This window comes from Mus caroli, unplaced genomic scaffold (assembly GCF_978045245.1).
Source record: "Mus caroli unplaced genomic scaffold, Mus_caroli_1 scaffold_20, whole genome shotgun sequence".
Taxonomy (NCBI): Eukaryota; Metazoa; Chordata; class Mammalia; order Rodentia; family Muridae; genus Mus; species Mus caroli.
The window spans coordinates 25,052,766-25,063,830 of NW_028227275.1; the positions used below are offsets into that span (position 1 = coordinate 25,052,766).

Below are 11,065 nucleotides of genomic sequence, written 5' to 3' on the forward strand. Positions count from 1 at the left end.
GTCTCAACACCACTCCATGGAGAGGTGACTATTTCACAGCTAAGTGTACTCAGTACGACTGTCTCTGCTTTTCAAAGAGGGGCATGAAGGATGGTAGCCCTGTGCTGTCTGGACTCTCTCACTTCCCTGATCCCCCACTTCCATTCTGCCTCCCACGGTATCCTCTGTTCTGTGGTTATGCCTGGCACTTCCTTGAGAGCCAGGGCACTGTCCATGTTTAACTCTGTTCTTCGACTCCAGAAGATAATTTAGGAATGGTGTCCACCCCCACCCCCACCCCTCCCACCCCCCACCCCCCCACCCCCCCACCCCCCCCTGCCTCCCAATAGCTTCCCAGAAGACTACTCTTTTGGTCTTTGAAATTTTTTCATTTCTTTACTTTAGGGTATGTTGTGCACTGAGGTCATCAAATGTTCCCACTTGTCTGTCTTTTGTCCTTTAATGATGCTAAGAAGGAAACAAAGTATCCTATTGCTGGGTTTAAAGTCCTTTTCAGATGTTCCATGAATTCTTCTTTGGCCTTCTATCTCTGCATTGTATATGGCTTTCTGTGCCTTCCCTACTCTCTTGCTTTCTGTGGTGTGTGTGTGTGTGTGTGTGTGTGTGTGTGTGTGTGTGTGTGTGTTTCTGCTGAGCATCTGGTCATTTATATCTTGACATCTGGCCTTTTTGATTAATAGCAAAAATTGACCTTGGCCTTCTAATAATGAGATTTTTATAGATCCTAGAATCATAAAATGTTAAAGCCGGAAGGACTTTTGTAGATAACAGAGGCTCACACATTCTTTTTATAGTGAGGAACTAAGACCCAGAGAAGCCACATGGAATGCTACATGACCTACAGCAAGAAGAAGCCTGAGGCAACCCCAAGGCTCAGCCTTCATTTCTTCCTTATGAACTGGGTTAGGACACTTGAAAATACTAATACGTAGAATTTACCAGTATCTTCTCCCAAATGGTTAAGTTCTCATATTAGTGGGGTTTTTTTTTAAAAACATATTTCCAGAGGCTAGGAGTGGCAAGAATGAAAAGAAAATCACAGTTAAGTGTACTCAGTACGACTGTCTCTGCTTTTCAAAGAAGGGCATGAAGGATGGTAGCCCTGTGTTGTCTGGATTCTCTCACTTCCTTGATCCCCCACTTCCATTCTGCCTCCCACGCAGATAAGAGGTAAGAGTTATAAAGAACTGGGTCTGTATCTTTCGATGATCATCTTTCCTTCCCAGTGGTACTTCCTTCATTGTCTACTACACAGTACAATCTCATAGTGATGATGGCCGTCATGGTGAGTTATGGCAGGGTCTCATATTTCTATGTTCTCAGGCCTTTTCTGCTGTTTTGTTTCTTATAATCCTGGTTATTTCCAAGTTTCAAGGTTTTCAGAATGGTGAGTCTTGATTGAAGCTCTTTATGAGACGTGGGGTGGGGACTTAGTAACTGCCATCTATGCTCACAGATAACTTAAAATGACATCAGATGGAAATCTCTACTCTCCGCTGCATGCACAGGTGCAGATCAGTACTCTGAAACCCTTCGAAATCTGAGGAAGTGTATTTCTAAATTTTACCAGTTATTGTACAAAAGATGCAGTGTTTCATCAAATAGCTTGGAAAATATCAAATAAAACAAAATTACATGGTTTAGGGTTGATTTGCCTTGCTTCTGGAAGAATTCTCAGTGTCTTGATACTGGTATGAGCCCTGCAGTTTTGTAAGTGGGAAGGACATAACTGTTGGGGTAGGTACACTGTGTGAAGCTATGTCTCTGTATATTCAGTTCAGAGCTAATGGCCCATCAGTCACGTGAACACATTTGATCTTACATCAATATCTATTCAATGTGTTTCCAACACGTTTGTTGTAATATAGAACCAACTTGGGAAGTGTCATTCTTTGGATTTTGATTAGACAAATCACATATACTCACTTTGTTCTAAAACTGTCTGTTCTAGATGATAAGATACTTGGCCCAAGGATTTTTTTTCCCTCTTCTGTACAATGAATGAGACTGTGTCTCTTCTCCTCAGCTATCATTTCAGAATGTAGATGCTATTATTTCTTGGCTTGGAATTTCTCCATCAGAGAAGTCATAGGTTATTTAAGATTGGCCTCACGCATGAGCTACACAGCTATCAATCACTTTAGCTCAGTGCAGACTGTTTTTTTAAAGTTAATTAACTACAACAGTGACAACCAGCTCTTGAATGTGTCCTGTGGACCACATGTTGCACTAATAGCTTTATGTGTAACTCTCCACCTAATTATCACCATAATCTTATAAAGTATTAGTAGCGTGTCTGCTTTACACAGAGGGAAATGAGGAGAACTTAAGTAACTTAGCCCAGGAAGTTGAGCCAGGGCTGGAACTTTTGTTTAACTCCCACCTGTACTTCCTTTGCCCTATAGGTTTATTTTTAAAGCAATGCCCAAAGCTAGTGGGCTCCTGATCCAGCCCTCAGCACTTGGCATGACACCTGGCCTTTGGAGAGAGATTCAAGCAACTTGACTAAACCATACAGTCAGAAAATGGTGAAAATGATGGACCCACATTTTGGAACTACCTCTATCATTCATTTTTCTACTTAATAATTTAGTTTTTATTTTATTAAACCAGCCTAATCCCTAACTACATTCTAGATATTTGTCCTTGTGCCCGAAGATAAGAGTAATCTCACCCCTTATCAAAGAAGCGTCTCTTTGTAGCAGACAGAGCTTTACAGAAACCGCAATCAACCAAAATGCAGAGTTGGAAAGCCCCTTACCAAAGAATACATCTGCAAAACAACTCCTGCACCTAAGGATCAGGGAACATTTCAGAAGAGGGAAAGAAAGATGGTAAGACCCACAGGGTTGGGGTGAAGCAGAACTGGGAGCCTTGTGTCTTGGACACCCTGGGTGCAGATAAATTTAGGCATGGTTCTGGTGTTCCTGAAGTTGATTGGAAGCATCAGAAGCTCATTAGAAAAGCATAGCCCTCATAGGGGATTTTGTAGGAAAACTTGGCCCCCTCCTCAGGGCCCGTGGATCAGTAGTGGAGGTTGCCCTCCAAGAGACAACAACCCAGATCCCCACAGGTCACAGGGTTGTGGGGAGCTGGATGCTGCCTGGCCAACTTTGACAATTCTTTTTTTTTTTTATCTGACCTTGGTCTTTCCAGAAGTCAGGTTCAGCAGTTGTCCAACATTCCTCATGTGGGTTCCCCCCCAAAAAACTTTATTATGTTGGGTTCAACTGTCATTGCTTAGATTTCCCCTCCACACACAAGAAACCTGGGGCATCTCAGTACCCTGGCTCTAAGGTTAGAACAAAGCTGGGTCCCCAGTAAGAAAGTTAGCTGTTTGGTTGAGTGGAGATAGTGTGAGTTTAACCCCATAGAGTGCACTTCCTGGTCTGTCTTGGACAGAACTCCTGGTATATGAAAGGAATGTCTGTCCCAATTTTAATAAAAATGGTATGCACATGGAGAGAATGAGTCAGAATGGCTTATATGAGTTTGAAAATGATGGACTCTGAAACCCTGTAGGACCCACAGGGCATGGGTTTTTGATGCCTTGGGATCCCAATCTTACAGCCAATGAGAATATAACCGAGTAGAAAGGCAATAGCCAGGGAAATGCAGTGACCCTGAGTGTTTCCAGGGGAAATATTTTGTAATTTGTAGCCATAAAAAGGCAGTCAGTGGTGAATGAATAATTCTAGGGGAGATGGAGAAGACGGATTCGGAGAGCTCAGTACAATAACGAGAAGAAAATTCGATGATAAAGCTACGAACTCTATACCTATGCAGGAGCTAAAGAAACAACTGCACAGACGATTCTGCATGAACACCTGTGGGCTATAAAAGACTATAAATGACCCTAAGAATTATGTGTTGTGGACTACTACCTCGAAACAGGCAAAATAACAGATCGCCTTTCCCTAATGCCAGAAATGATGCTGAAGAAGTGAAACTGATAAATATTATTGATATGCCCAAACTTTATGCCATCCTCTTCCAGCCTATTGAACTCGGTCTGAAGCAAGGTGCCTCCTTGGAGTAGGGAACTGTGACCTGACTGTCACACATGGAATCCTCGGGACCCAAGGGCTTCAAATGAGCAAGGATGGATGATGAACAGGCACAGGTTCCCGTTTGGATGATTATTCCCAAATTGTACACAGCTGAAAAATATTAGATGAATAAAGAAAGATGGGAGTGCAAGTTGGGGGAGGGCTCTGAATTAGAAGGAGAAATGAATGTGTTTTATACGTTGTTTAAACCAAATTGTACAATTGATGTTCTTTGAGAAATTAGATGAAAACACAGATATCTCCCCTACCTCTGTTTCTCTGTTTCTTAGCACTCTGTGTTTGTCAGTTATTTCTCCAGACATGTTGGGGTAGGGCCTCATCTAATGTACAATCTGGCTTTCTGGGGTAATGTTTATTTTTCACATTTAGACACACGGCCTTGTATCAGTTGCTGTGAGTGCAGTGGCCTTCTGGTTATTCTTGTTTCAGAGCCTTTAGTTTTATGGGGAAAATTCAATCTCCATTTTAGTCTATAAATATCAAATATTTAAGAGCTAGATTTCAAAAAAAAAAAAAAACCAAAAATGCAGCAACAAAGTGAGCTTAAGGTTCAACCCTCTTGTTGCTGTAACTGTGTCTGCACAGAGCAAACTAAGCTCAAGACATTGGCTCCCTTCTTACCTCAGGCAAGGACTTTAGAAATTCAGATCTCTGTCATAACCCTTTATCAGATGTACAAAATCCAAAACTAGTGGAAACATAATTCACTTCTCCCCTTTCTCCCCAACCCCCGCCCCCCAAACTCACTATACAAATAGAAAGTGGTGTATACATAACCAGGCAGCAAGCATGTTGCTGGCCCCAGACACCAAGAACATGTGAATTCCAAATAGCAATGGTAGATTCAAAACTACTTCTTTTCCTTTTTCATCACCCCAAACATAACAGACAGTTAGGTTTGTTTACTTCAAAGCACTTCACTGAGCCTTGCATACATGACTGGGAAAGTAAAGGTTACTGCAGACGTCGCAAGTCTCCTAAAGAATGTTTCTTCAATAATAACTGCTGGCTCTTACATCCTACTTCCTGTGTTCAAATTCTCTAAGCAGTTTACCCTGGTGGCTGGTTTCTTCCCAAGGACTTCCCCAAGAGCAGAGTACAATCATGTTGTGTGAGGGACTCTGTCAGAAGCAATCTTCAAGAGAGAGATAAGCATGCCGGATGTTTACGCGGGAGTGGTCTGCGCATCCACAGTTGGAAAGGAAAGCGAAGATACTATTATGCCTGTTTTATGGAACACACAACTGAAACAGATGTTACAGGGCTTGAACAAAGTTTCACAAGTGGTGGAACTGAAATTTGAGCACAGGGCTATCGGGTGCTACCATAGCGCCCAAAGCTGGTATTGGTATATCACAGTCTACTTAATAACTACCCTGTCATAGTTACTGGGTTCCCTTTACATTGATACTTTAGAGAGAGTGGAATCACAATGGTCTCTCTGTATCTCTCCCTTATTCTTGAAAAACAGCTGCACAATTCCACTGAATTTTCCCTTGAGTCTATGTGTGGTGACAGTTGTGTAAAAAAGGCCCCACTCAGGACGTTCAGCATCTGTCATCCTTGGGAATACATTTCAGAACTTGTGAATTATATACTGCTTGTTTTCAGGATGGAGTTATTTGTCTTACATATTAGCTCCCGATGGTGACTTTTTCAGGAGAGATATACCAAGCCTTCTCTGGCTTGGCATGTTTGATTATTCTACAACTTCATTAGTTTTTCTAAATGTAAGCACCAAAAATGTATATTTATATATGTTATGCAATCATTGCAAAAATATGAAATATTGCAAGTCTTAAAATACCTCAAATTTATCATTTCTACAACCGAATGATTGTCATTGTCTCCCACTACCACTGTCAGAAAACTCTATCAATCTCTGCTAAATGGCACCAACATCCACTCAAGTTAACAAGAAAAAAAAAATCATCATTCTAGATTATGTTCCTACCCTACACATCTAACTCCTCAATGATTTATTCAACTTTTCCCTCCAACAAATACATCCCGAGCCACTCACTGCTTCCCACCATCACTGACTCTCACCACGCCATCATCATCCCACCATCTCTGGACCACAAGAAGGCTTCCTCCTCCGCTACCACTCTTTTTTTTTTTTTTTTTTGACAAAAGTTACATTTAATTTACAATGTAATAAAGGTTACAGGTAAAAAGCTACACTCAAAGCAGTATTACACAAATGTACAAATCTGTACAAAGCTCGTACAATGGTTCCTACCTTGTCTCCTGTTAGCCAGGTCTATTCTGGAGATCTGAAGAACTCTCCATGGGGGGTGAGGGGGGTCAGGGGAGGGGAGCCTCCAAACTAAAATTGAGCGTGTTCTCCTAACACACACCTGGTCCTTGCAGTACAGTCTTCCTGTTCACCAGGAACTGCCTCTGGGCACACACCAACAGTGAGGCCACAGGGAGGAGGCTGCACTGGAACTAAATGAGTTTTCAGTGTGGACAAGAAACATAAGTAAAGTCCAACAATACTGTACAAACAAACCCATTAGCCTGTCCTGTGACACTAGCTACAGATGAGGGGAACTCAAAATGGCCTCATGCCACCAGACAGGACACAGAGTGACCTATTAGACCTCAAAACCACAGGCACAAGAGGACATTCCTTTACCATGGTTTAAATGAAGAGTGTCAACCAACCTGGTATCCATGCAACGGCTGTTATCTGGGTCTCCCAAGGGAAGGGAATATTAACTAATGAGGCTCCACCCTCTCATTGCTCCAGATGCCTCCCATGAGCGACTTCACATAAAACAGTCCTAATAGGTGGCACAGGGACAGCGCCAGGACAGTCTGCTCAGAAGGGCCTGGGAAGCCTCTCTCTACACTTCAAGCTGTCTGACTCAGTCCTTACTGGTACTTTAGCCCCACCCCTGGTCTCAGTATTACATGGTTGGGACCTCAGGAGACTTTCTGAAAGACGATACTGCACACATGGAAAGTTTTCTCCTTAGTTCAGTAGCTCCCCTTGTCACCCCTCCACCCGCCTCCCCACCCTCTCCATAACCAAAATATCAAATCAGTAAGGAAGGTGTGGGCTTCTTGCCCGGCCAAGCCTCCTTCGCGTATTTCTTCTTGGGTTCGTTCACAGCCTCAGGGTTATAGACTGCGGGGTTTGGTGTGGGATTTATGGCCACTGCTGATGGCACAACAGGAGTCAAGTCCACATCAGGGGCGAGGTTCGGGTATGGCATGGGCAAGCCACCAATGAGCGCTGTCCCATGAATGCCATGCGGCTGGGAGCCTGTTTCACTGTGTGTGGGGGGCAGGCCCCCATATAGTCCTCCACTGAAGGCAAAGTTCTGCCTGCGCCTGCTCCCCGACTCCTCCAGGCCCAGAGAGCCAGAGCCCTCCATCCGCTTCTTCTTGACTGGAACCACTGCAGTCTGCACCATGTTCCGGAATCGACCAACAGACGGATCCACGTCCTCTGGGTTGATGATCTCATCATCCTCACTGAAGGTCACCCTCGAGTTCTTCCTCTTCCTCTTTGGTCTCTGGATGTCCAGGTTCCCCTCCTCAATAGTGAGGGTTGAAATCCGCTTGTTGTGGGCAGTGTTGAACTCTGTCAGGTTATCCAGCTCGGTCTCCTCTTCGGGAAGTCCCAACAAGCCCTTGAGTTCATCATCCTCTCCGCCCATCTTCTCATCTCCTTTTACAGCCGATGGCAATGTTTGAGGCTTCTCTCGCAGAGTGTATGCCCTCGTGGATGTGCCAAATGAGACCGTAGAATCGATGGGGATTTGTTGAGGCTTGTGAGGTTCCAGCCGAATGTGACCCAAGAAAGTGCCATGTGTGCTGTTGAGGTCTAGCAAGAAAACTGTCTTCAGGTGCTTGTGGTACACCAGTGCTGCGTGGACTCGAGAGCGCGACTGGTGGTCGATAGTGAAGTCACACAGATCGGGGTTCCTCCCAAATAAGTAGTACTTTTTCTCATCAATAATCGGCTTCTCAATTAGCTCGTCTCCTTTCACCACATCCAGATGTAAGCCAGGTGGTGGTTTACCTGCCCAAGTCCGGCAGTCCTCCTCTACCACTCTTGCCTCCTTGAGGGATTTTGTACCAAAAGTGAAATGGTGTTTAAAACATGCCTGTTGTATCATGTTCCATTCCCTGTTAAACCATGCTGTTGCTTTCACTTGTACATAGGAACTGTGTACACATGAAAAGGGGCGGGCTGGGCCTTTTCTCCCCAGCACACTTGATGCTTGGCCGAATTGTCACAGGTTGCTTCCCTGTTCCTCACCACCTTATCTAGAACAGCTCATCCAATCTTATCTTGCAGCCTGCTTGGTTTTCTGTGTGGTATCTGGCACCCACTGAAGTGATCTGGTACATTTTCTGTCTGTCTTGTGAGAAAGAGAGTCCATGAGAGCAGGGATTTGTGTGTGTGTCGTTGCCTGAGTGTAGCCCCTGGTGTCAGCCAATGTTTTAGGAGTGGGACATAACTGCTTGTGGCAGTTTTCTGTGTGCCCTTCTTTAAAAAATTATAAATCAATCATATTATACTTGTCCTGCCTCTTAGAAATTTTCTCATTTTAAATTAATTATAGTTATAAAAATAGTGCACAGCATGCTCACATAACCCTTCAACCAGCTTTCCCCAAATATTGATAACTGATAAACAATTTTTTTTTTTTGGGTTATACAGACAGGGTTTCTTTGTGTAGCCCTGGCTGTTCTGGAACTCACTCTGTAGACCAGGCTGGACTCGAACTCATAAATCCGCCTGCCTCTGACTCCCAAGTGCTCGATAGGATTAAAGGCTGCGCCATCACTGTCCAGTGATAAACAATTTTTTATACCAGAAAATATCAATCCAACACTTTTTATTATTAAGTATTCTACAGCTCTCATAAGAAAATTTCCAACCTTTCTACTAATTTATCTTTTAGATCGTAGAACACAAAGATTTTATATTTAACTCAATTGTCATTTTTTTCTTCAAACCTGGGAAAGTTCCTTACATTTTTGTTCCTTCGTGATCTTGAATTTTCTATTAAAATTCCCCACAATCTGGATTACTCTGACATTTTCTCTGGAATAAACAAAAAATTAAAAATTGGGGATAAGAATAGCATTGATAAGCCGGGCGTGGTGGCGCACGCCTTTAATCCCAGCACTTGGGAGGCAGAGGCAGGCGGATTTCTGAGTTCGAGGCCAGCCTGGTCTACAAAGTGAGTTCCAGGACAGCCAGGACTATACAGAGAAACCCTGTCTCGAAAAACCAAAAAAAAAAAAAAAAAAAAAAAAGAATAGCATTGATGTGATATTGCTTGGCCTGACTTTCATATTGAAAACTTTCATTGTAGTGTGTTGTAGATACAAACTAGAGTATATTGTATTTTTAAACACCATTTTAACATACATATACATTTATTCATACACAGCTGAATATATGTTTATCTACCTATATCCTCCACTCTTACTAAGGGACTTTGTAGCCAGGAAGCTCTGGATTTTACTGATAACTTTCTCTGTCTTTTCCTTTTAAATTCCTGAGATGATATTTGAATCCTATGTTATCCTGCTGTCTTAGGGTTTCTGTTCCTGCACAAACATCATGACCAAGAGGCAAGTTGTGGAGGAAAGGGTTTATTTGCCTTACACTTCCATGCTGCTGTTCATCACCAAGGAAGTCAGGACTGGAACTCAACCAGGTCAGGAAGCAGAAGCTGATGCAGAGGCCATGGAGAGATGTTACTGGCTTGCTTCCCCTGGCTTGGTTATCTTGCTTGCTTATAGAACCCAAGACTACTAGCCCAGGGATGGCACCACCCACAATTGGGCCCTCCCCCCTTGATCACTAATTGAGAAAATTCCTTATAGCTGGATATCATGGGGGTATTTTCTCAACTGGAGCTCCTTACTTTGTGATAACTCCAGCCTGTGTCAAGTTGCCACACAAAACCAGCCAGTACAATTGACCCCTTGTCAACTTGACACACAAACACATCACTATTGAGCCTCAATCCTTACTTTCTTATTCATTCCCAAGATCTAAATAACTTTAAAAGTCCCAGTCTTTGCAAATTCTTACATATTAAAATTTCAATCCCTTTAAAATATCCAATCTCTTTTAAAGTCTAAAGTATTTTTACAATTAAAAGTCTCTTAACTGTGGGTTCCAGTAAAATACTTTCCTCCTTCAACAGGAAAAAATATCAGGGCACAGTCACACTCAAAAGCAAAATCAAACTCCAACCGTCCAATGTCTGGGATCCACTCATGATCTTCTGGACTCCTCCAAGGGCTTGGGTCACTTCTCTAGCTCTGCCCTTTGTAGCACACACCTTATCTTCTAGGCTCCAGCTGCCTGTACTCCACTGCTGCTGCTGTTCTTGGTGGTCATCCCATGGTACTGGCATCTCCAAACCACTGCAACTAGGCTTCACCAATAGCCTCTATTAGGTTCTCTTCATGGTGCCCAGCCTCAATTCCTTTGCGTGACCCCTTTAGTCCTGGGCCATCAATTGCAACTGAAGCTGCACCTTCACCAATGGCCTTTCACAGCCTCTCACAGTGCTGAGCCTCAGCTGCTCTTCGTGACTGCTTCATGCCTTCAAAACCAGTACCACCTGGGTGACTCTTACACATTACCAAGTCCTGCTGCAGCACAAGGTACAACCTTGGCTATCTCTGGAACACAGCCTCTGTGCTCTTAGAAAACACTTCCCAGAAGATGTCACCTCAATGATGTTGGTCTCTTCTTAATCACTACTAATTTCTTAGCTGCAGCTAACCAACATCGATAGTCCCAGTAATGCAAAGTTTTCGATTTAGTAGTTCTGCTATCTTGTTAATCACAACTGATTCTACAGACCCAGCTAACCAGAACCACAGAATCTTCACAATCAAAATAGCATTGGCCTTTTTTTTAATTTTAATTTTTATTTTTTTTATTTATTTTTTTTATTAGGTAATTTCCTCAATTACATTTCCAATGCTATCCAAAAAGTCCCCAA

General features: G+C 43.0%; 1 pseudogene; it reads right to left on the minus strand.

The window, feature by feature from the left end:
• Positions 1–7,105: 7,105 nt before the first annotated feature.
• LOC110286032 (nuclear inhibitor of protein phosphatase 1 pseudogene) lies at positions 7,106–7,854 on the minus strand (annotated as a pseudogene).
• Between the last annotated feature and the right edge of the window lie 3,211 nt (positions 7,855–11,065).